This window comes from Mirounga leonina, unplaced genomic scaffold (assembly GCF_011800145.1).
Source record: "Mirounga leonina isolate KUSES-001 unplaced genomic scaffold, KU_Mleo_1.0 Mir_129, whole genome shotgun sequence".
Taxonomy (NCBI): domain Eukaryota; kingdom Metazoa; phylum Chordata; class Mammalia; order Carnivora; family Phocidae; genus Mirounga; species Mirounga leonina.
In genome coordinates, this window is record NW_023270323.1 from 41,538,181 (window position 1) to 41,563,714 (window position 25,534).

At 42.3% G+C, this 25,534-nt stretch overlaps 1 protein-coding gene across 2 annotated transcripts in view; it reads left to right on the forward strand.

Annotated features, from left to right (window-relative positions):
- The first annotated feature begins 46 nt into the window (after positions 1-46).
- TEC (tec protein tyrosine kinase) overlaps positions 47-25,534 on the forward strand; it is a 137,518-nt gene continuing 112,030 nt past the window's right edge. Inside the window, exon 1 of one of the 2 annotated variants that reach the window (XM_035005022.1) lies at positions 47-118. The gene's annotated coding sequence lies outside the window, so the exon portion shown is untranslated. Of the gene's footprint in view, positions 119-319; positions 335-25,534 lie in introns of those variants that run through there. The other variant, XM_035005024.1, reaches the window with a different exon arrangement.

Below are 25,534 nucleotides of genomic sequence, written 5' to 3' on the forward strand. Positions count from 1 at the left end.
GGGCGGGGCGGGCCGGGGCGGCCGGGGGCGGGGCCTGCGGCTCCAGGCTCCCAACTCGGCGGTGCCCGCGGGACTTCACGCTGTCCGCGGCTCCGCGCACCCTGCGCGCTCCAGCCAGGTAAGGATGCCGCGGGTCGGCAGGGGCGGCCCCGGGACTGCGGGAGTCCGGGCAGGAAAGGGTCAGGACGGCGCGAGGCGAGAGGTGGCTCTCGCAAGCCCAGAGACAGACCCTCCTGGGATGAGGAAGATTTTCTCCCCAGCGCGGCGCGGTGAGCGCGGGCGCGCGACGGCAGGTGAGGGACCCGGTCCATTCCGGTCCAGGAAGAAGGGACAGGTGAGCGCTCCCGCGTAGCTGCGGCTTCCCGGCTGCCGCCGCCTCTCCGCCTCTCGAGTTCAGGCGCTGGCCTCTCCCGAGGAGCACCCGCCTCCTTTCCCTTTGGGTCCCGGGGCTGAAGCCGGCCCGCGCCAGGTTCAGCGTTGCGTTCACTTCCCAGCGGTGCGGCCAGGTTGGTTCCTCCAGTCTGATTGGGCGGCAGCGCAGTCCCGATTGAAAGTTGGCACAATCGACAGAGACATTCCACAGTTGTACGTGTCCGAGTGCCTCACCCCACCAACTTCACTTTTCTTTCTTTCTTTCTTTTTTAATCTGGGAAATAGTCTGAATCTTGAAAACAGAGGTTCGGTGAATACATGTATTAGGAAAACTAGACCTTGATCCGGTGTGTGCACTTTTCCTTGGATCCTAAATTTGCTTTTGATCTTTTCCCCCCAATGGAAGAATAATAATACATTTCTGTGTACCAGGTTCGGAAACAGTCTCATCTATTGCCGTTCTTTGGAAACTGGAATACTTGATTAGAAGGGTTGGGAACAACAGGATGGGCCGGTGGCTAAGTGGGTTTGAAGGTTATCCAAAATACTCAAGTGTTTTGAGCATATACCCTGTATTTTTCCAGTGAGTGCCCATTTTCCTTTTAGGAAATTCCAAGAATTTACTCTCTTTGAGATGATTCTCCCCTAAAGAGCTGAGGAGGAAGAAACAACTTCAACAAACCAGTGGTTTTCCCAATTAAGTTTAGGATTTAACAGGTTGGTTTGTGACACTGGTATAGCTCAGTCAGCAAGAATCACATGTAGTATGGAATATCATGATTTATATGGAGAAAGGAAAGTATGTTGTAATTTTCTTATTTTGCTTTGGAAAGTATTTTTTAGTTCAGTTACATTTTCAGTGTTTAGGATAGACCTCTACTTTCCCTGAATTAATCTGATCAATGTAGTACTACTCTTGCCAATTCATGTTGCTTACTGCAATGTATTTATGTTAATGAGTTTGATTCTTCCCACAAGGGTGTATATGTTTTGGTTTTTGGAACTGTATAGGGCAAGTGTTGTAGACACATGCAAATCAGTGCTGTACTCTAGTAGGCAAAACCTTTGCTCCACACAGGTCCTTGAACTAAAATTCTCACATCTTCCCAAATAGAAAAGAATATAGAATATTAATGTGTGCTCTAGCACTTTCAACCTGCTTTACTTATTCTGTATACTAAGACAGTCATCATGTTTTCTCAGCAGCTACTCACTCAAGGGCAGGGGCAATATTTTATCCAACCGTGGTAAAGCTCAGAGAATGGTAACCTTTGCTCTGTAAAGTTGACACTTGACAGGGTGGTTGGAAGGGTTGTGGGCAGTGTCTGGCTACTTTTATGCTTGGGGAAGAATTGTTGGTCTCCCTGCATTCCTCTGCATATCCAGAGTGGTAGGAGCCTGAGCCTTGGGCCTCCAATCACACCTCTGCTTACAGGTTCCTCCAGGTTGGCCCAGTTGGTGCCTTCTCTCCCCGCCCCAGCTCTTCCAGTTTTGTGGCTTCTACCCCGACTCCACCCCTCCCTGGATTCTCACCCTTAGGGAGAATCAACTTATTGTTCAGGACAGGCTAGGTCCACATAGTTGGCACAGGGGTGTTGACCCTCAGCCTAGTGCTGGGTCCCCCATGGATGCTTAGTAAATATCTGTTGAGGACAGGGCCACTTGCGTCAGAGCCCTTATTCTCTCTTGCTATTCAGTCTACAGAGGTAAAGAGGAGTGAAGTTGAACTCAGATCTTGGTTAGATTAGTGTCATAAAGAGGGACATTTGGGTCTGTTAGAAAGGAGTGAAATTGGCTCATGGTTGTTGGCAACTGTAAGATTATCCTGTACCATGTGATTATGCCATGAGGATAGCTTTGTTGAAAAGAATCCCAGAAGAGAGGGGCTTAGTAGTTGTCTCAACCTTTTTGTTTCTGCCCTAGCTCAACCAGTCCTTCCTTGGGTTGGGTTATAACTATTACCTTTCCCACCACGTTTGGCTGCTCAGAGCTCATATGGCCATAGCTGCTGTGGACTAGATGTAGAAAATTACATTTTCTTTTGTTTGGGAAAAACAAGGATGGAATTTTGCCAAATTGTTATTGGGGACACAAAGCAAAAGCAAATAAATGTAAAAATGCCTGGGCATAGAAGTCAACATGCATTTTGTTTTTGTTTTTGTTTTTTTTAATTTTTAAACTTTTAATCTAAATTACATATCTCTCTCTCCAGAAACAACCATTTGTAATTCTTTGAGCTGCTTATTTTGGTATTTGTTGCTTATAGTTGCTACTTCTTGAATTTTGCAGTTTGAAGCATTATCTATTGACTGCCCACTGTGGAAGATGGTGACGTGGCTCCCTTTATTTCTCTCACCCCCATCTTGACCACAGCTTCCTTATTTTCCCATCCTTGCAGTAGTTACATAGTAATTTTGGTTAGATCAATATGCAGAGCTAAGCCAAGCACAGCTTTTTGTTTTCTTTGGCGTTAATAGTTGTTTGTTCATTTATTTAGTTTTGTATGTCCTCATCATTAATTTGACCCAAAACTCTTGGCCAGATTTCTAAAACTTGCCTCAAATGCATGGGGTATTGTCAGTTTCATTTTCCTGAAGAAGTTGTCCTTGAGTCTCCTGCCTTGCCCTAATCTGGACCAGTTGCCCTCTACACGTGGAGACCAGTTGTGACCCTGAAGACCTTCATCATCATCCTGGGGATCCCCATCATTTCTCTCCTGTATTGGAGCTCTTATTAAGCACACGTCTTCCTCTATCTTGGGGAACTCCCTTGTTTTGGTAGAACAATCTTCAAGGAGCTTTTTGGAAAAAGATGCATGGGATATGCATTTTTTTGAGGCAGCGAATGCCTGGAAATAGTTGTTTTCCACCGACAATTGACTGTTTAGAATTTTAGGATGGAAATTTTAAAGGCATTGATTCACTGCCTTCTAGGCTGTGGTGTTGCTGTTAAGAAATTCAGAACTGTTCTGATTCCTCAAATTTTGCCTGTAATTTATGTACAGTTTACAAGCCTGCTGAGTCCTTTATGGAAGTATATAGAATTTTCTCTTGGTTTCCATGATCCTGAAATTTCATGTTGCTGCACCTTGGTATGGATCTGCTTTCATCCATTGTGCTGGGTTCTTTGAATCCTGAAACTTATATCCCTCAGTTTGGGAAATTTTTTTGAATTGACTCATTGATAATTTCCTCCTCTCCATTTTCTGTGATGTTTCTTTCTTTCTTTTTTTAAAGATTTTATTTATTTATTTGAGAGAGAGCGAGAGAGAAAGAGCACGAGCGGGGGTAGGGGCAGAGGGGAGAGGCAGAGGCAGAGGGAGAAGCAAGCCTCCTTGCTGAGCAGGAAGCTTGATGTAATGCAGGACTCTCTCCCAGGACCCCGGGATCATAACCTGAGCTGAAGTCAGCTGCTTAACCAACTGAGCCACTCAGGCACCCTGTGATGTTTCTTTCAGAAACTCTTATTGTTCATATATTAGATATTGAGCCCCTAATTTTCTTATATTTTCTCTCCTAATTTCTATGTCTCTATTTCTTGGTTCTGCTTTTGGGGAGATTGTCTCAATTTTATCATCTAGCCCTTCCATTGAGTTTTTAATAAGTATAATCACATTTCTAATTATTTTAAATTAAAAGCTCTTTTTGCTTTCTGAATGTGTGTGTGTATGTGTGTGGTATATTGAAGGAAGGGAAAAATTCTCCTCTGCCCTCAAGATCTTCTAGCTGGACTAAGAATTAAATTTAAATGAGACAGATTAACAGGGGAAAAACAGTTTTATTCCAAGCGCACAGAGGCTCAATTATGAAATTGAGACCTAAAGAAATGACTAAAGCAGGCAGTTTTTATATTTTTTTAGACAAAGAAACAATAACTCTGTGAAGAATTGACAGAACAAAGAACATTTTGGGAACTTCAATTAGTAAAGAATTCTAAACAGAATTTGGGCTATAGTAGTAAACGAGTAAAAAGTAACAAGGGTTGTTTATACAGCCTTCTTGGCTCTAAATTTCCCATCTCTGGCCATAGGGATGTCTTTTTACCTCCTGGTACAGGGAGGGCACCTTTCACATGGGAGATTTCTTTCCTGCTTTCAGGAGACAGAGGAGGGTCTGAGTGTCCTTCTTGCATTGGCTGTCTCTTCAGTAACTTTTATTTAAAATAATCAGCATGCCAAAGTGACGCATTTTTAGGTGGTCTGCTCTTGGCCCCTTCAATATCTATTTCTTGCTTTTGTTTTATAGTTTCAGTGCTTATCTGTCTTATCTCTCTGAGGACAAACTTTTTTGGAAAGTTTAATCCTTACATCACAGACTCTGTTTCCCCAAGTTGCTTTTGTCTGTTTATTAGTTTATGTCTGGATCATTCATGTTAGAGATTTGCCTCCTATTTCTAAAGCCCTCTGTTGTCTGCTCACATTTGAGTGGGGTGTTAAAAGCTGAAGATGTGTGTGGGCTTGTTGACTGGAAATGTCACTGTCTGTTGATCTGGCTGGGGCTTTTATTTGGAGAAACTCTGATGTCATTACCTCTTGGGCCATGGAGAGTCCTCAGAAAAGGCTCTTCTACTCTTTTTCCTGGATGGTGGTGGAGAGCCTGGCTGCCAGTGGTCTGGGAGCTAGGTAGAGGAGAAGGCTGAAAGTCTCAGCATCCACATGTTCATAAAACCCCTCCATGGTGTTTCCAGTACAACATCTGAGCCTGATGTACCCCATTCCAGAGACCCTCTCTTGGAGAGGAGGTGGGGAAGAAACTTCAGGTGTTTTTGCAAGGATAGGGAGGGGGGCTATCACCTACCTGCTCAGAATGGCTGAAGGGACATGGGACATACAACTGCCTTTTATTTTATTTTTTTAAAGATTTTATTTATTTATTTGAGAGAAAGAGAGAGGGACAGAGAAACAGCATGAGAGGGGAGAGGGCCAGAGGGAGAAACAGACTCCCCGCTGAGCCGGGAGCCCGATGTGGGACTCGATCCCAGGACTCCAGGATCATGACCTGAGCCAAAGGCACTTGCTTAACCAACTGAGCCACCCAGGCGCCCTGCCTTTTAAAGAAGCTTTCAGTCCTCTTTATTTTAGCTTTCCCCTCTCCCCACAGGGGGTCGAACTGCCTTTAATTATGTAGCATTTTGGAGATTCCGTGGTATAAATGAGGTTGTTTCTTGGCTTCCCTTCACCCCACCAAAATGTTTTACCATTTTCTCTTCTTCCATTCTCTCCATCCTTGTTGGGTTCATACATTAAAGAAAAAAAATTCCTTTTGTTTTTATTTTTTGGCCATTCAGGAGGGAGAGAAGGTAGAAAGTTTTGTTCAGTCTGCCATTGGTACCTTAACGAACCTCCGCTGAGAGCCCAGTGAGCTTCAGCCATGGCACTATACTGCTGTTTTCCTGCCTTTACCAACAGTAACTTTCTTGGACCAGTCCAGGCATAGTCTCTCACTGAACCCAGTTTGGACCTCAGATTTCTTCTTCTACCACTTTAAGCGTCCACTACCAACTAATTACACTTGTCGTGGGAGGCAAAACCTCTAGCCCTAGCGTGGGTGATACATAGCTTACTGGTCATAGAGCCCTTGTTCCTACTCTAGTTCACTGTGTCGAGGAGGACTCATGCCATCACCTTGGCCTCTGACTGTCTTACCTTTCAGTGAAACTCGTCTATAGTAAGTCTAATATTTTCATCTGAAAGGCAGGCCTGCTGTTGGTGGTGGCCTTGTGGCCTCAGTGGAAGTTATCAATATTTCCTTCTGGGGGCCAGTTTATCACACAATTTCCTTACCAGCAGAAGCATCCTCACTTCCTGTTTCAAAGCTCATGTCTTTCTTGGAATGTGCACCAAGTTCCTGTTTCTGGCTGGGCTGAGCAGAGATGACTGATCTATCCAGGGCCTCGTGGATGATCACAACTGTCCCAACCCCATTTTACCAATTGAATCACTCCTTAGGCTTCTTTAATTCAGTGTGATCTTGCTGCCCTCTATGCCAGTCGCTTGACCATGTCAACAGGACTTTTTGCTTACACACAGAGGAATGAGGAGAATCAGCTTCTACGGAAGGAGGGAGAGCATTGTTCCCAAACCATCTTGTCTGTGCGGAAAAAGCAAAGCTCTATACTCCCAAGGTAATGCCTATGCATTGGGAGTACAGAAGGCAGAAAACACCAGTGCTGGCAATTGCTAATTGGAGTGGTGCAGGAGTGACTTGCTCCCTGGGGGATGACAGCAAATGAGAAGATGGGTAGAAAACACTTATTCCACTGGAACCCACCAGGTACCATTGTGAATGGAAACTCGGCCGGTGGGAATACCTGCAGTGCTCATTCTTCCGTCCATGGCCATCCTTCCCTTTTCTAAACAGAATTTTTGAAGCCATTGCAACCTCGCTTTCCATGCAGTATGTTTTTCTCTAATGTGCTAAGTGCTTCACCTAAGTTCTTTTTGTTTTCTCAGCTGCACTGTAAACTCTCCTAGGGAAGAGTGCAATGCCTAATAAATACTTGATGAATGTACTGAATGAATTTTCCAGATAATTGTGGACATTTGGCAGTTAGGACAAAAAGATATTTGGTCATAGTTATCCAAGTTGAACCCAATAGCCTAAATTCATTAAATTCTTGACTAGACTTTCACTTCACTTTTGCTGTATAGACTGAAACATAGAACGTCATTTAAGTTTTCCCAAGTGCATTGTTTCTCGGTATTACTTAGAAATAGTTCTCACTGATAACATTCTTTTTTTTTCTTAAAGATTTTATTTTTTAAGTAATCTCTACACCCAACGCGGGGCTTGAACTCACAACCCCGAGTCACATGTTTCACCGACCAAGCCAGCCAGGCACCCCTCATTGATAACATTCTTTTTTTTTTTTTTAGATTTTATTTATTTGAGAGAGCAAGAGAGAGAGCACAGGAGCAGGGCGGGGGCTAGGGGAGAGGGAGAAGCAGGCTTTCCCACTGAGCAGGGAGCCCAATGTGGGGCTTGATCCCAGGACCCCGGGATCATGACCAGAGCCGAAGGCAGACGCTTAACAACAGAGCCACCCAGGCGCCCCCACTGATAACATTCTTAAAAGGACAACACAGATTACGACTACTACTACTATTTTTTTCCCCCACCTGTGTATTTTCTCTTAGCATATTGTTGTGATTGTCTTGGTTTTTATAGCTAAGAAGAGTGGCTTTTGGAGGAGGGAGGGAAGTATGTGCTGATTAGGTTGTCTAGACAGGTGAGTTGTACATTTATAAAGGAGGAAGATCTCTTTGGATTTCAGCAGTGTATATATATTTCCTTTTGTGACTACATGTCATTTATTTTTGAAAGTTAAAAGCTTTTGAAATGATTAGCTACAGGGTATCAAAGTGACGGATTTTAAATTATCTTTAGCTATATAAGATACTTTTAATGTAGAACTCTCTGTTAAATATCCTGCTCCATTTATCTTTAATTTTTGTGAAGTTCTAGCCTGATTTCATAGGAAAAGATTTTAACTTTTCTTTATCCTGAATAGAGTTCCAACAATGTCTTTCTGTTACTATTTCCTTGGAAACTCTCATGTCCTCATGTATACCCCAATATTATGTTTCAACCACAACATGTGGAATCTCCACATGACTGCCCCAAAAGTGAAATTGTGGCTTTTTTTTTTTTTAAGATTTATTTATTTATCTTAGAGAGAGAGCGGGAGAAAGCACACGAGTGGGGGGGGGGCAGAGGAAGTATGAAGGGGAGAGAAGCAGACTCCCCACTGAGTGGGAGCCCAACATGGGGCTCAATCCCCCCCTCAACTCACAGAGATCAGGACCTGAGTCGAAATCAAGAGTCAGACACTCAAAGTGCCTGGGTGGCTCAGTTGGTTAAGCATCATCTGCCTTTGGCTCAGGTCATGATCCCAGGGTCCTGGGATTGATTTCTGGATTGGGCTCCTTACTCAGCGGGGAGTCTGCTTCTCCCTCTGCCCCTCACCCCACTCGTGCTGTGCTCTGTCTCTCTCTCTCTCTCCTCTCTCTCTCAAATAAATAAATCTTAAAAAAAGAGAAAGAGTCCGACAGTTAACCGACTGAGCCACCCAGGCTCCCCTAAGTCTTGGCTTTTTTTTTTCTTCCTACAAAGGAGTGATTTCAAGGTTTATTTTTCTGCGGATATAATTTAAGTGTGCAGCGAAGTTGGTTTTTACCATTGGGGTTGTTATTTTTGTTTCATAGAAGGTGGTTGGCTTTCTTTTTTATTTTCCTGCCTTGACTGATAAAAATGTCTGATCCTTTAGCCATGCAGATAAGCAGAAATACAATTTAACTGAGTTATGAATGAATAAGACGTAAATTTAGGTGTGAATGCTTTTTAATTTTTTTAAAAGATTGTCAACTTATTTGTCACACATTTAAACCAGTTATAGAAGCACTGCATTAAAGAATTCTTGTTCATAGGTTCTGGAGTCGTAGCTCAAAGAGGGTTTTGGGCTCAGAGCTGGTGACGCATCCTCCTACCTCACCTAGACTAAGGATAAATCCTTGGATGCCACAGAGATTCCTCAACTCTCAGTGTGCTCTGTGGATTCTCCCTGACATCATTTAGACAAAAAAAATTTGTCTCATATACGCTAATTGTTAAAAAGTGTAAACAATGCTGAAGCCTACAAAGAAATTAAAAACAACCCCAAAACCTTTCCAGAGAGAATCTTGGTGAACCCCTCTCAGTCATCTCTATCATTATTTGACTTGTTAAAAATCTTTAGCAAATTTCTAGAAAATAATTAACTTAAGGAGCACTGCATGCAACTGTTTGTGTAACTCCCAAGTTCTGTAATGTTTATATATATGCAATATATATGTACTTTATATATTATATATATGCACTTACTTTTTGAGATTATAATTAGTTCAGGCATAAAGTTCTTTGGGTAGCATTATTTCATATAGACATTTTTAATTTAATTATCATTTTTAGTAGCTAGCTGATTGTCTTGTTAATATGTGATATTCTTCCAGGAAGCTCCCAACTATCTTACTGCTAGAAGGAAAAACAACCTTAACTTGACAATGGCAAGTCCTCAGTATCCTGTGAGTCTTCTTTAGCATATGGAAATCCTTTTGAAACCTCCCTTTGGGTGCCTGGGTGTTTAAACATCTGGTTCTTGATTTCAGCTCAGGTCATGATCTCCAGGTCCTGGGATCAAGCCCTGCATCAGGCTTCCTGCTCAGCAGGGAGTCTGCTTATCTCTCTCTCTCTCTCTCCCCCTCTCCCTCTGCCCCTCCCCACTGCTCGTTCTCTCTCTCTCAGATAAATAAATAAAAATCTTAAAAAAAAAGAGAAAAGAAAAGTTTAAAAAAAAAAAGAAAGAAACCTCCCTTTTCCTTACCTCCCCCAACCCCATAGTATATAATCAGCCACCACTCACAGCCCCGTGCAGCAGCTTTCTGCCCACGGGTCCTGTCCCTGTGCTTTAATAAAACTACCATTTTGCACCAACACACACACACACACACACACACAACAGTATTTTGAACCATTCCTCAATTGTTGGACAATTAGGGTTCTTTTCTTTGTTAAGTAAGTAGTGTTGTTATACATTTTTTCCCTTTTGGGGATTATTTTCTTGGGGAGTTTTTCTCAAAATACCACTCTGGGATTAAGGATTTCTAGTTTCTATTAATCATTGTCAGAAGGACACAAAATAATAATTTGAAAAAGCTCACTAGCTATATAAAGCTATCTAAAGTTTCCATTATCCTCTTTTTTGACCTTTTAGATCAACAGTATCTACTTTGTGTGAAGACACAAAGTTTAGCGGGAGCTAGTCAGGCCATGTTATGTACCAGGTTGTAGATCAGTTAATAAAGCCAGAGTAATCCAACAGGTCCCATTTGCAGAGGCTGTGTTCCGGTTGGTAATGTCTATAGCCTCATTTCATTTTGTTGGATGTGGTAGGAAAAGTTTCCAGGGATCAGTAACAAAAGGTGGAGAGGTTGTTATAGTATCTGTGAAACAGCATTTGACCTCAGTACCTGGCCTAGTGTTCGTGAACCTTTGTGTAAGCAGGGGAAGGCATTATAAGCCCGCAGGGAACTCCAACCCTCCCACCCATTTCCCCGTACTTGGACTGTAAGAGGAAGTAGGAGGGGCAGGACAACCAGCAATGTGAGGGAATTTTGCATTGATGTTGGTTCTTGATAAAGAACCAGAGCAGAGTGGATTCCTATTCAGATTTTTCCCTTAACATCTTCCTGTCTAATGTTTAAAGCTTGGTCTAGATTTTTAAGTCGGCTATTAACTGGTGTTATGTTCCCGTGCCTCAGGTTTTCCACCTATTAAGCAAAGCATAATGACACATAATTAACAGTCCACTTCAGAAAGATTCATGGCCTAATGCTTGTAAAGGACTTTGAGCTTTTCAGAGTGTTTTATACACGTTCATGAATAATGAGATGACTTGCTCTATTTAGCAAAGGACGTCTATATTATGCTCATTTTACAGATGAGAAAGGTAAGCCTCAGAGGATAAGAGCTTGCTGAGACTCAGAGGGTAAATTGAACGTACAGTCTATGACATTTTTCTTGAACTTTGTGGAACAAGTGGAATCTAAAATAAATTCTGCCATGAGTGTGTGTGTTGGGAAAGCAGATTTTACACTTTTTAAGCAAATACAACCTTTTGCGGGGATAGGCATAGGCCACACCTTTGTCAGGGGAGTCATGTTTGACACATTCACTGGCGTTCTTAAAGAGCATTAAATAATCATGGAAGTTAGATTGTGATTTTCAAAGTAACTTTGAAAAGACTCCACACAAAGGCTGTTAAATAAATTGAGTCAGTGGGAGTTTGGGAAAAATGTTTTATAAATCAGCAATGGGGAGGGGGGTAAAAACAGAACAAAGGCAGCCATAATGGACATTTCCTAGAACACAAATGTGAGTAAACTAGTCTAATCATTATTATTATATTTTAAAAATAAATGATGTAGGGGCACCTGGGTGGCTCTGTCGTTAAGCATCTGCCTTCGACTCAGGTCATGATCCCAGGGTGCTGGGATCGAGCCCCACATTGGGCTCCCCGATCAGCAGGAAGCCTGCTTCTCCCTCTCCCACTCCCCCTGCTTGTGTTCCCTCTCTCGCTGTCTCTCTCTCTGTCAAGTAAATAAATAAAATCTTTAAAAAAAAATTATGTAGAAGAGGGAGTACACAGTGTAAAGTCCCAAGTTTACAGTCAACATGAACATATTGGGACGCTAAAAGCCAAACTGCTGGTCTCAAGTCTATGCAGTGGTGAAGAATGCATTTAGGTAAAATTAATCTATCTGTATATGCAGATGGACATTCTAGTTTTTTGTTTTTAAGATTTTTATTTATTTGAGAGAGAGAGAGTGAGAGAGAGCATGAGAGCAGGGGGAGGGGCAGAAGGAGAGAGAAGCAGACTCCTCACTGAGCAGGGAGCCTGATGCGAGGCTCTATCCGGGGACTCTGGGATCATGACCTGAGTTGAAGGCAGATGCTTAACTGACTGAGCCCCCCAGATGCCCCTGCATTCTAGTTTTTTACTAAAGAAATTCAGATATGATTGTGGACTCTTAACTGAAGAGATTCACTACGTGTATGACTTGGAACAAAAGCGCTAACTAGATCTTAGGTGTCGTTACAAATAATTCAGAAATGTCATTTTACCCATTTTCATGTTTCAGCATCTAAGATAGTTTCATTAATGTACTGTAAAGATGTAATGGGCTTAGAGAAAAGCAAACATATCTATCGGTGGCAGAGAAGATTGAGTAAAATACTCCCATTGAATTCTTTGGTCCAGAAAGATAAATGCATAGGAGGGATGCACCCTTTTACACCACAGCAAGCAGAGCTCAATGATACAGGGAGACCATTCAGTTGCACCTTCTTTATCCCCAAATAATATACCACCTGCCCCCAATAGTTAATGTCTTTGAGACATAAGATGTTCCAGGCTCCAAGTGGGGCTTGTTACATGGATCAGCTCATTTAACCCGCCCTACAATCCAATGAAGTGGGCAAGATTATTTTCAACATTCTACAGATGAAGAGCCTAAAGCTTGGAAATTCAGGGAAATTTGGCTCAGTGGTGGAGCCAAAGTTGAGAACAATACAATCTGACTCAAGAGGGTACGTTATAGCTCTGCTGAGTATCCACACTGAGCAATGCTCCTCTCCTCTTATTATCTTCTGTCCTGGTAAACAGAATTGGACAACCTAGAAAAAAACATAAAAGTCTGCTTCAAACCAAGTGAAAGCAGCCAGTTTCTCTGGATATCACTTCAAGCACCTTAACCTGAAGATCCTAAGATGTCTTCATAGTAGCACTGTGGAATAGAAATGTTCTGTGATTTGGAAGTTCTTAGTGGCCATGTGAAACAAGCAAAACATACTAGATGAAATTTATTTTAATAATATATTTTGTGTAGCCCAATATATAAGAAACATGATAATTTCACCGTGTAATCATATAATGATTATTAATGAGAGGCCAGAAACAACCAGGAGCTTGAATATGAGTAATACAATCCAGTACAGTGCAAGGCAAGGCAATGTCCTATGCAGTGCAGTGGATAATGTAAGATGTAGTCCTACCAAACAATAAAGTTGCAGTTAATGGAGAAACATTTTATACTGCTTCAGTTTTAAATTTTAAATTAAAATTAAAATTAAAACTGTAGTTCCTCATTTGCACTAGCCACATTTCAGGTGCTCAATAACTATTTGTGGTAAGTGGGCTCTACCATATAAAATAGTGCAGCAAAAGTTATTCTCCGTCTCCAAAGGCCCCGGGACTCCCAGACACTCCATCCCCACCCTCCATCCTGACCTCTCTCAGTGCCCAGCTCAGCTTCCTTGCTTCTGCCTAGGGCCACCATGTACAGTTGTCATTATTGTTATTATTACTAATAATAGCTACCATTTATTGATCATTTTGTGTCAAGCTTTGTGTCTAGCAATTTATGTGCATTATTCCATTTACTCTTTCCAAACATCTCTAGGAGGTAGGTACTATTATTATCCCTGTTTTATAGGAAGGAAACTGAGGCACTGAGAAATTAAGTAATTTACTTGAGGTCACACAGCTAGTAAGTGTCAAAGCTGAAATTTAAAACCAGTTCTGACTTCAAAGCCCTTGTGATGTGGAAATGTTGGGGTTCAGAGCCCACGGCCAAGAAAGAGTTCTTGAGAGTTTGGTGCAAAAAAGTAATTTTTATTAAAGCATGGGGACACGACCCTTGGGCAGAAAGGGCTGCCCCAGGATTGTGAGGAGCAATTGATTATATGCTATGGAGTGAGGGGTGGGGAGGTAAAGACCAAGGGAAGTTACGAAATGACTTTCATATGCTACAGACTCACAGGATCCTGGAGTCCTGGCTACTGTCCAGCTAAGGTTGTCTTTGCCTCTAGCAAGACATTAAGATTGGGAGTTCCTAGAGGAATGCTCTACTCCGTCTGCCTCAAGTATTTGCCAACAGGCTGCAGGTTATAAGGACATTTAATTTTATCTACATTTGTTTTTGCCTCTGTTCCCCACATCACTTCTACGCTTTAAGTAGCAGGACTGTGCTTCTCCTTCGTTATCTGGGGCCTGACTGACAAGTAACTTCACCGCAGTGGACTCCTTATTTGTTGGCCTGGACTTCCTTCCTTTGGGGAACTTCTCTGTCCACGGTTCCTGTGGTTTGGGTGGGGTGGACACTCGCCCCAGGGCTGGTCACGTGACTTAGCTTTGGCCTATCTGAGAAGTTCTTCCACCGGACCTACTGATTGGTTCAGAGGTTAGCACATGACCCAGCCTTGCTCAGTCAGGCTCCATTTCTGCCCCAGGTAAGGAAGGAGGCGTTCTTTTCCTCTGGGATTCTTCCCCCCCCCCCCCCCCCCCCCCCAGAGTGATTTAACTGGGAGCTCCTGGTGGCCATCTTTGCCTGCTCTATGGGGGAAGCTGCTTGAGGTAGGAGAGTAGGAATGAAGCCGGCATGCAGTGAGACACAGCTCTGAGCAGTGGTGGGAGCACAGACGGCACCATTTAAACTCAGGGATTCAGGGGCGCCTGGGTGGCTCAGTTGGTTAAGCGACTGCCTTCGGCTCGGGTCATGATCCTGGAGTCCCGGGATCGAGTCCCGCATCGGGCTCCCTGCTCGGCGGGGAGTCTGCTTCTCCCTCTGACCCTCCCCCCTCTCATGCTCTCTCTATCTCATTCTCTCTCAAATGAATAAATAAAATCTTAAAATAAAATAAAATAAAATAAACTCAGGGATTCAGGGGCGCCTGGGTGGCTCAGGTGGTTAAGCGCCGGACTCTTGATTTTGGCTCAGGTCATGATCTCAGGGTGGTGAGATCGAGCCTTCCATCGGGCTCTGTGCTCTTCCCGCCCCCCCCCCCCCCCCCGCCCCCTCGCGCTCTCTCTCAAAAGAAAATAAAATTAAAAAAAAAAGAAAAACAATCCAGAATTCAGATGTGCCTGAAGCATCCCAAGCCTGCTTGGTTTTGTGAGCCAATACATTCCTTTTGTTGTTGTTGTTGTCTGCTTAAATCAAGTTATTTGCAGTTGAAAGAGCCGTGCCTAATGTACAGACTTTGCCATTCTTTATCTACCCTTTGGATGAGCCCCCTACTTCTTGGGCCTTGGTGTTTACTGTTGCCTGTAGTTTGCCTGGAGACCTTTGATCCCTGGAGACTCTAGGTATTCATCTTGCTTTTTCCCTTTTAGGTCTCTGAGCTCTGCCCTAAGGAAAGGGGATACCACACCCAGCCCCTTCTCACCTTCTTCACCACATTACAGAGCCCACACACAGGGATAAATATTATGCCATGAGTACAGCATTGGAGAAATCTGTTCTTCGTAGACATTACAGAATTACTCATCAACCTACATTTGAATGCTGATAAAAGACTGTTGAATGCTTAACTCATCTGGCCTCTGACACTGTCTGGGACCTCAGCCAGCTCAGGCCTAGCCTTTGCCTCTTGTCCCCAGTTTCCTTGGCTCCTAGCCTTTCTGATCAGCTCTCTCCTAAATACTCTCAACTCCCTTGTGATTCTGAACTTCCATTCTTCTGCTGGTTTCCTTCCCAATCTTTCCTACGGTCCTCCGAGGGCATTGTTCCATTGTGAATCAATGCTCCCACACCCCAGCCTCCTCACATGATGGGAGCACTCCCTTCTCTGTAACTCTCTCTGCTATAGCCTTCTGGCTTCCCTTTGCTGATTTCTCTCTTAGAGGTAAAGCCCTCCATGCAGATACCCTCGTGGTCTCCCCTTTTGCCACCAACCTCTTGGTCATTCCCCTTGATACACTCACTTGGTTCACGGTCTTCTCTTCAAACTCTGCCATCTCTTCATTCATATACACAACTAACTTGAGATGTCTGCGATGAGTTATCCAGTTGCCTTTGGGCTGGTTCGAGGGAGTAGTTAATTGTGGCAGGAGTGGAAAATGAGGGAGACTTTATGAAAGAGGTTCCTCGTGATCAGGACCTTAAAAAATGAGTAGCATTTCAGCAGGTGCTCGTCTAGGCAGAGAGAACAACTCAAGTAAAGGTGTGGAGATATGAAAAGGCCTAGTGTGTTTGCTTTCTCGAACACTTGGAAATAAATGGCAGGAAGGGAAGGGGGAAACCAGATTGGATCTGACATGATTATGTTTACTTAAGATTAAGGAATGGCCCTAAGGACAGTCCAATGTAGAGAATGCAAGAGGAGGAACAGCCTTTATTATAAAAGGGAGAAGTATTTTGAAAAGTTGCAGAGGTGGAATGATCTGTAAATTACAAGATTGAGACATTGGGCTGATTGGAAAACGGGAAGAGGAGTAGTTAAAGCAGTTTAAGAAAGTTCATAAGACTAGGGGTGTAGAGAGAAGGGATAGTGGAAGAGAAAAGTGGAAGGATTTGGAGAGCAGACTGGTTATAAGGAGACAGGCAACAGGGCAGAGAAACTGGGCAAGACATCTGCTGTGTAGGGGACAGGAGCGTGGAGGCCCTGCGTGGTGTTGCGAGATTTGAAGGCGGAGGAAACAGCTCAGACCAGATATGAGTCAAATTAGTTGGCCTTTTATTATGTTATATGTAAAGAGTAAGAGAACTTGTATCTTTTATGATGGTGAAAATGACTGAAATTATCTAAGCATAACATGTTTCTCAAACTGTTTTATAGAATACTACAACTCTGGGAGATGTTAATAAGGCTTAAGGGATGTAGAGTGAGTTCTGTGATCAAATAAGGCTGGGAAAGGCAGCATTCTCTATGATTCACAGAGCCTGTTCATGTAGAAAAGGCTGTGAGGAACGCACATAAGAAACCAGTTTGACATTGTGCAATGCAGCTTGGCCCAAATACATTTGTTCATTCATTCAACAAGCCTGTGGTAAGCACATCTTATGATAGTATGTGTTGTTTTGATTTGGTTTAAATACATGCATTTTTAAAATTGTAGTTGACACACAATGTCATGTTAGTTTCAGTTGTACAACCTAATGTTTTGACAACTCTGTGTCCGCATACAACACTATTCCAACACCATTGACTATGTTCCCTATGCTGTACCATTCATTCCCATGACTTACTCATTCTATACCTGGGAGACTGTACCCCCCACTCTTCTTCACCCATTTTGTCCATCCTCCCAACCTCCCTCCCCTCTGGCAACCACCAGTTTGTTCTCTGTATTTATGGGTCTGTTTCTCCTTTTTTTGTTTGTTCATTTGTTTTATTTATTTTTTGATTTTACATATAAGTGAAATCATATGGTATTTGTCTTTTTCTGTCTGACTTATCTTACTTAGCATAATACCTTCTAGGTCCACCCATGTTGTCACAAATGGCAAGATTTCATTTTTTTTATGGATGAATATATGAATGAATGATGAATAATATTCCATTGATATATATATATATATATATATATATATATATATATATATATATACACACCCACACACACATACACACTGTATCTTTATCCATTCATCTGTCAGTGGATACTTAGGTTGCTTCCATATCTTTTTTTTCTGTTTTTTTGTTTTGTTTTGTTTGTTTTTGTTTTGTTTAGAGAGAGGAGCAGGGAGGGGCAGAGGGAGAGGGAGAGAGAGAATCTTAATGGGGCTCAATCTCACCACCCTGAGATCATGACCTGAGCTGAAATCAAGAGTCAGTTGCTTAACTGACTGAACCAGGTTGCTTCCATGTTTTATCTATTGTAAATAATACTGCATTAAACATAGGGGTGCATATATATTTTTGAATTAGTGTTCTTGCTTTCTTTGGGTAAATACCTAGTAGTGGAATTACTGGATGGTATGGTATTTCTATTTTTAATTTTTTGAGGGACTTCCATACTGTTTTCCACAATAGCTGCACCAATTTACATTCCCACCAACAGTGCAAGAGGGTTCCCTTTTCTCCACATTCTCAGTAACACTTGTTATTTCTTGTCTTTCTGATTTTAGCCATTCTGACAGGTGTGAGGTGATATTTCACTGTGGTTTTGATTTGCATTTCCCTGATGATTAGTGATGTTGAGCTCCTTTTCATAAGTCTGTTGGCCATATGATAGTAGGCTTTGGGCACTGCCACTGGTCCTATGGTAGAGAATAAAATGAGCCAGTGTCCCTGCTGTTATGAGGTTAGGGTCTGGTATAATCTGATAGGTCCTAGTATTCTGAGAAATACAATTTGGGAAGCCTGGAGTTAAGGTGTTTAGGTATTCCTGTTTGTGCTCTGGAATGGGCTGGAGTGATTGGCTGCCTGCTTGTCTCTCTGTCTCCATGTCTCTGTATTACACCAGTTCCTTCGCCTCTTCTCAGAATGTTTCCTGCACGTCCTGCCTTGGGCATGGACAGAGCTGATGACAAAGTAACTTTCAGGTCTGGGAAGTTGGTGACTTGCCCAAAGTCACCCAGCTAGTAAGTGGCAGAACCAGAGCCAGAACCCAGCTCTTCTGGCTCTAAGTTCTATGCTCATTCCAATCTTGGTGAAAAGGGACAATATGACATGGCTGAAAATTGAAAGAAAAAAATTTGATAGACTGAACAGGTTAAATGAGATGCTGTGGATTATGCCAAGCTAATCAATAATGGTAGAACTGACTTAGGTATCACCACCACTACCACCACCATTTTTATCACTAATATTGAGTAATTGCCATGATCCATGTACCATGCTAAGCACTTTAGATATATATTTTCTTATTTAATTTTTATATCAACTCAATGAAGTGGCAATTATGACCCCATTTAATAGATGTGGACACAGGCTCAGAGAGGTGAGTAGTGTGTCCATGTTCACATAGTTAAGAAGGAGCAGAGCCAAACTTCCATACTAGGCTGTTTTCAGAGTCCAAACTCTTAACTTCATTTTATATTAGGTGAAATATTTTCTCAGCTTCTAGACTTCCCTGTCAGAATCCGCCTGTCTTTTCTCCATTGCCATTTCAACTTACCCACTTCCTTGTCCTTTATAAAAACCTGATCTCAGAAAGGATCTATTCCGTAAGTCAGGTAGCATTCATCATATATTTAATGAGTACCTGCTATGTGAAGGAACTATTTTACATGCTGAGGATCCAGTGATGAATATACAGACTAGGTTCCTGCTTGTGTGGAACTTATAATCAGTGGGGAGAGCATACAATTTTAAAAAAATCAAGAAAAATGTCATGTAGTGATAAGTTTTGTTTATTCACTCACTCATTCATTTGAGTACAGCTGACATGATCAGTATCATTGAAATCATTAAAATAGAGACCTGAGAGTGACTGGTTATCTATTTTAGATTGGGTTGTCAAGGGAAGGCCTTTTTGCAAAAAGTGACATTTAAGCTGATACTGGAGTTACAAGAAGTTGTTGACTAGGGAGAGAGCAACAGAGAGCAAGTGGCATGACTTTCTAGGTAGAGGGAACGTGATGTGCAAAGACTCCACCATGCCAGGAATTTGCTGTGTTTGAAGAACAGGAAGAAAGCTTATATGGTTTAGTGGGTTGGGGGAGAGGGGTACAGATGCAGCTGGACAAGTAGGTGGTACGCTAGGTTAAGGAGATGGAGTTTTAGTTTAAGGGAGGGGAAGCTATTGGAGGATTTAAGTAGGGCTGAGGACATGAACTGATTTATATTTTTATTTCTTAATTTAATTTTTTTAAAAGTTTGTGTTGATTGATAAATGGAGAAAGGATAATAAGAAGATATGGAAGGAAATAGTGGATCTATTTTTATTTTTATTTTTTATTTTTTTAAAGATTTTATTTATTTGACAGAGAGAGACATAGCGAGAGAGGGAACACAAGCAGGAGGAGTGGGAGAGGGAGAAGCAGGCTTCCCGCAGAGCAGGGAGCCTGATGCTGGGCTCGATCCCAGGACCCTGGGACCATGACCTGAGCTGAAGGCAGACACTTAACGACTGAGCCACCCAGGCGCCCCTAGTGGATCCATTTTTAAAAAAGATTTATTTACTCAGAGAGAGAAAGCACGAGTGGGAGGGACAGAGGGAGAGGGAGAGAGAATCTGAAGCAGACTCTGTGCTGAGCATGGAGCCTGACACGGGGCTTGATGTAGGACTCAATCTTACAACCCTGAGATCATGACCTGAGCCGAAACCAAGAGTTGGGCACCTTACTGACTGCACCTTCCAGATGCCTCAGGAAGTAGCAGATCTATTAGGAGGATATTGCAATAGTCTTGACAAGGGATGGTGGTGTCTATATCAGTTATTGCCACAGTAATGCCCTGTAACAAACATCCCATAAACTCAGTGGCATACAGGAATAAGGATTTATTTTTGCTCATGAGGTGATAGGATAGCTGGGTAGTTCTTCTGATGTGGGTCAGGCTCAGCTGATCTGTGATCAGCTGTGGGACAACTAGGCAGCTCTGCAATATTGCCTTGGTTGTCTGATGTGTTTGGAAGGGCTAGCTGACTGCTGACTCTCTGGGATGGCCTCAGTAGAGATGGCTGGGACAACTCTGCTCTCCTCTGTGTTTATATTATGTCCCTCTGGTAGGCTAGCCTGGGCTTATTCTCAGGCTGGCCCTGTCATAATCTCATAGTGATTGCAAAGAAGCACAAGGGAGTAGAAATAAGCAAGCAGATTTTAACACCTTAGCTTGTGTCAAGTTTGCTATCGTCCCGTTGGTCAAGGCAAGTTTCCCGGTACACCCACAGTTAGTGTGGGAGGACATTGCCAAAGGGATACAGAGAGGTGTGAAAAGGTACAGAGAAGTATAAAAAATCAGACATGAGTATTCAGATTTAGGATATTTTGGAGGTACAGTCCAAAGAGCATGGTCATGAATTAATTTTGAGGTATGAGACAGAGGAATGATTCAAAGATAACTCTTAGATTTTTGGCTGAGCAGCTGGGGAGATAGTAAAGCCATTTTCTTAGATGGCAAAGACTAGGTAAAGAGCAAGTTTTAGGGGAGTATCTAGAGTTCTGTTTTAGACATGTTATGTTTGAGATACCTATTAGATATTCAAATGAAGACGTCAGGTTTGCAACTGGATAAATAAATCTGAGGTTCCTAGGGACAGACTTAAAGATGTAGATTCTGGAGTTAGCAACATGCAGATGGCCTTTCAAGCTATGCAACTGGATGAGGCCGTTCCTGAGGAGAATGTATGGATGAAGAAGCAAAGCAAGCTCTGGTACACACCAGTGTTTAGAAGTAAAACAGAAAAATAGAAGCCAGCAAAGGAGACTGAGAAGGTGCATCCTCTAAGACTGGAAAAAAAGTCCAGGAAACTTTGGTGTCATAAAGAACCAAGAGAAACTAAGCATTTCAAAGAGAGAATGGTCAGCTGTGTTGAACACTGCTGGGGGTAAGATAAGAAGTGAGAGGTGACCGCTGGGTTTGGCAACAAGGAGGTCCTTGGTGACCTTGACAAATGCAGTCTTGGTGGAATGATGGAGACAGAAGCCTGACGGGAGTGGTTGAGGAAAGCACATGAGGTGAGAGCAACCCTCATCCTGTCTTTCAAGAATTTCTTCTGTAAAGGGACTCAGAAGTGATGTGGTTGTTGGAGGTGAATGTGGGTCAAGGAATGGTTTAGGTTTGGGAACATAAGTGATGCCACTATGCCAAAGGGGATCGCTGACCCACAGAGGGGATCACATTCCCAGTAGAGAGGGGGTAACTGCAGCCCAGAAATGTTCGAGATGGCAAGAGAGGCTGGACTTGAGAATTAAACTTTAGTCCGTGTGTTACCTTCTTCAAAGGGTATTTGAGTTCTATATTTTATTTCTAATTTTGGAATGAAGGGTATATCCGCTATTGGAAAAGTTCCAGCCATCAGCCAGGGTAGGGAAGTAGGAGTTCTGTTGTCACACCAGGCAGACTGAATGCTTCTGTATTAGGCTCACTCAAGTGCCATTGTGAAAGAGAGACCTCTTTGGAATTCTGACTCTGTAGGTGGTGCTCAGTGTTTCTTTTAATGCTAGTGAAGCTGATCAATTCAGTTTCTTAGATTTTGAGATGGGTAGCAAGTTAGGCAGGTCCCGGGCAGAGCTCAGAAAGGAATGTCAATTATTGTGCCACTGCCTTGTCCAGTAATGCTAGTGTAAGAACCAATTACACCCAGCAATATAGGTATTACCATTTATGCATAAACTAGAAGACTTTAGGGTGATTGGCTAATGCCATTCAGTAGATCCTAGACAAGGCATGCATTCTGGAATTCTAGCTGAGTGATAGGAATTTTGCTTTTTATGTTTTTTTTTTTTTGTTTAAGCCAATGTAAGCTCAATTTTAAAGTGTAATGTAAAGCAAATTTATTAAATAAATGGTAGTTTAAAATGTATTTTGTGTAAGTTCAAGTATACATTTGATGGTTTTTTTTTTTTAAGATTTTATTTATTTATTTGAGAGAGAGAGAATGAGAGACAGAGAGCACGAGAGGGAAGAGGGCAGAGGGAGAAGCAGACCCCCTGCTGAGCAGGGAGCCCGATGCGGGACTCGATCCCGGGACTCCAGGATCATGACCTGAGCCGAAGGCAGTCGCTTAACCAACTGAGCCACCCAGGCGCCCACATTTGGTGGTATTTAAGCAACTATTTTCATCAACGCTCCTGGGGTATGTGGTCTGTGTGTAGTGGTTGAGGATGGTGGTGTGAAAAAATGCAGTACCCTCTCTTCAAGTGTTTTGACAGCTTTGGAAGATTTTTGTTCAAATGCTTCAAGTCTGCTTTGCTATTTCACTCATTTAAAATATTAGTATCTACTTGTGCAATTCATATTGTGAACTGAGAACCACATCTGTCACCACTCTGCCTTTTAGAGCTTTCTGACTTAGCAGAAATAATACTGAAAAGGACACCTGCCAGGGTCTTAATAAATCTTATATATAGCAATCTGACGAATGTCAGCTCAGTGTTCACAGAAATATCATGGAGTCAAGAAGCAGGGCTTAAAGCAGATATACTGGAATCTCAAAATGTAAATGCTTCTTGTGTGAAGCTACAGATCTTTGGAACTGTTGGTGTTTTCTATTATAGTGGATTATTCAGGAGGGTACATCTAAAAATACTTGGCAAGATACGTATTAGTCTTTAAAAACATTTTACAACAAATATACTATTTCTGTCTATTCTTGACATAGTATTAAAATTTCTGTCACATATTGGAGAATAAATATTAAACTGAATTTCATTCAATTTTTGCCAAAAGTGAGCTTAAGATAATATTTAACAGATACAGACCAAGGATCGTATTTACCTATTTCTATACTTTATTCTTATTTCTTTTTTTTTTTAATGATTTTATTTATTTATTTGAGAGACAGAATGAGATAGAGCATGAGAGGGGAGAGGGTCAGAGGGAGAAGCAGACCCCCAGCTGAGCAGGGACCCCGACGCGGGACTTGATCCCGGGACCCCAGGATCATGACCCGAGCCAAAGGCAGTCGCCCAACCAACTGAGCCACCCAGGCGCCCACTTTATTCCTATTTCCTGAGTTAACAAGGACATAACCTCGCTAGCCCACAAAGAAATGCTTTTACAAGGATTTACTTACTAAGCTATTATCAAGTGTTAATATTAGAAATAGCCAGGTGAGAATTGATATTATCATTTCTTCCCAAACTTCTATTGAAGATGTATTATGTAAATTTACAATCCCATAAACTAGTGTCTCTTTATTTATTTATTTATTTTTAAGATTTTATTTATTTGCGAGAGAGAGAATGAGAGACAGAGAGCATGAGAGGGAGGAGGGTCAGAGGGAGAAGCAGACTCCCTGCTGAGCAGGGAGCCTGATGTGGGACTCGATCCCGGGACTCCAGGATCATGACCTGAGCTGAAGGCAGTCGCTTAAGCAACTCAGCCACCCAGGCGCCCACTAGTGTCTCTTTAGAATTTAATCACAGGAAAAGTTTTTCTTTTGGTAAATTGGTGTATCTCTTACCAAAAAATTACTATTCTATGAGAATTTATAGTATCCTTTGTTTCCTAGATTTTGAGACGCTCCAAATTTAATGCACAATTGCAATAAATGTCTCAGAGTTCCAGTTATCAATGTATAGTAGAATTGTAGCATGTGTGCATTTGACTTAGGAGAATTCAACGTTGTGTGGGTCAACAAAGAAAAGAGAGAAGAGAAACAATGTAAAGAGGGTGGATGATTCTGTTCTAATCAGTGAGCATTGGAAGAAGTGTGCACTTACTTCTCCCTCCTGTCTTAGTTAGCAAAGGTTTTTCTATGAGCATCTCACAGTGCTGAATGTGATTTCAGTAATTAGAGATAAGTACTTTTTCTTTTTTTTAAGATTTTATTTATTTATTTATTTGAGAGAGAGAATGAGAGAGAGAGAGCGTGAGATGGGGGAGGGTCAGAGGGAGAAGCAGACTCCCTGCTGAGCAGGGAGCCCGATGCGGGACTCGATCCAGGGACTCCAGGATCATGACCTGAGCCAAAGGCAGTCGCTTAACCAACTGAACCACCCAGGCGCCCTGAGATAAGTACTTTTTCACACAAACTTTCCCCAAGTTCAAGCCAACTAATTTATCTAATGCTAAACCGAAAAACCCCAAATCTATTTTTCTCTGTGCTAGATTGTTTGCAAAAAGGCCTCCATAATACCCCTCCCCATATCTACTCCATCTTGAGTAGTCACTTCTAGTCCTGATTCTGGGCTTGGCCATGTGACTTGCTTTGGCCAATGAGACAATAGCAAAGGCAAAGCACTCAGAGACATGAAACGTGTTGTGTACTGGGGCTTGCTCTCTCTTCCTGCTCATGGAATCCTGAGACCTATACGAATAAACCCAAACTGTCCTTTTGAAAAGCCACATGGATGGGAACTGAAGTGCCCCGGTTGATAGCCTGCAAGTGCCAGAAATGGGAGTGAGACCATCATAGACATCTAAGTTAGAATTGCCCACCCAACCTACAGAATCATGGGAAATGATACATTTTTATTGTTTTTGTGCTACTAACCATGGAGTGGAGTTTTTGGGTTGTTGTTGTTGTTGTTCTCCTCAAAAGCCAACTGATATAACTTCCAGTGCTAGTATACATTCTGCTGATGCTGTTGGACTTCTCCAGGGACAGTGTGGCTATCTTCTGGGGAATAGTCAAGGCTAATTCAGACTATATTCAGTTTTTGTCGTACATGCTTATGTGAGAATCAACTCCCATATAAGCTTTGCTTCCACTCTGGTGTTTTCCTGCCTTTTGGTTTCTGATTTCTCCTTTTGGTTTTAATTCTTATCTGTATATTGTTGACATGTTGTATGTGTATTTTTTCTTAAACTTATTTTATTGAGAATAAAATTCAATATTTAAACCACCTTTAAAGAGTATAACACAGTGGCTGGGCGCCTGGGTGGCTCAGTTGGTTAAGCGACTGCCTTCGGCTCAGGTCATGATCCTGGAGTCCCTGGATTGAGTCCCGCATCAGGCTCCCCGCTCAGTGAGGAGCCTGCTTCTCCCTCTAACCCTCCCCCCTCTCATGTCCTCTCTCTCTCTCTCTCTCATTCTCGCTCTCTCAAATAAATAAATAAATCTTTAAAAAAAAAAAAAAGAGTATAACGCAGTGGCTTTTCGTATATTTACAATGTTGTGGAACCATCACCACTAATTCCAGAAGGTTTCTCTCCAGAAAGAAACCCTATACACCCAGTTCTCCCCTCAATCTGTCCAAACAGTCATGCACTTTGTGTCTGTATGGATTTGCCTA